Here is a 270-nt window from a genome sequence, read left to right as displayed (position 1 = left end):
TTTTTTTTTTTTTTTTTTTTTTTTTTTTTTTTTTTTTTTTTTTTTTTGTAAATATCGTAGTTGATGGGTTTCTCTTGTTTTTCTTTTTTCTGGGTTGGATGACCAGTGATTCAATTGGATAGAATTCTAATTTGGCTTTTCTTTTTCTGGGTTTTCTGGGTTTTTCTTTTCTCTTGTCTCAACTAAAAAAATAGCATTTTGGCTTTGATTCAATTGGGTTTGCATTGTTCAGTGAATTGTTCAAGCTAGCTTGGACTTGCAAAGGAGAGA

The sequence above is a fragment of the Quercus suber genome, unplaced genomic scaffold (genome assembly GCF_002906115.3).
Source record: "Quercus suber isolate HL8 unplaced genomic scaffold, Cork oak 2.0 scaffold_387, whole genome shotgun sequence".
In the NCBI taxonomy this organism is placed as follows: Eukaryota; Viridiplantae; Streptophyta; class Magnoliopsida; order Fagales; family Fagaceae; genus Quercus; species Quercus suber.
Note: the sequence above shows the minus strand (reverse complement) of the source record.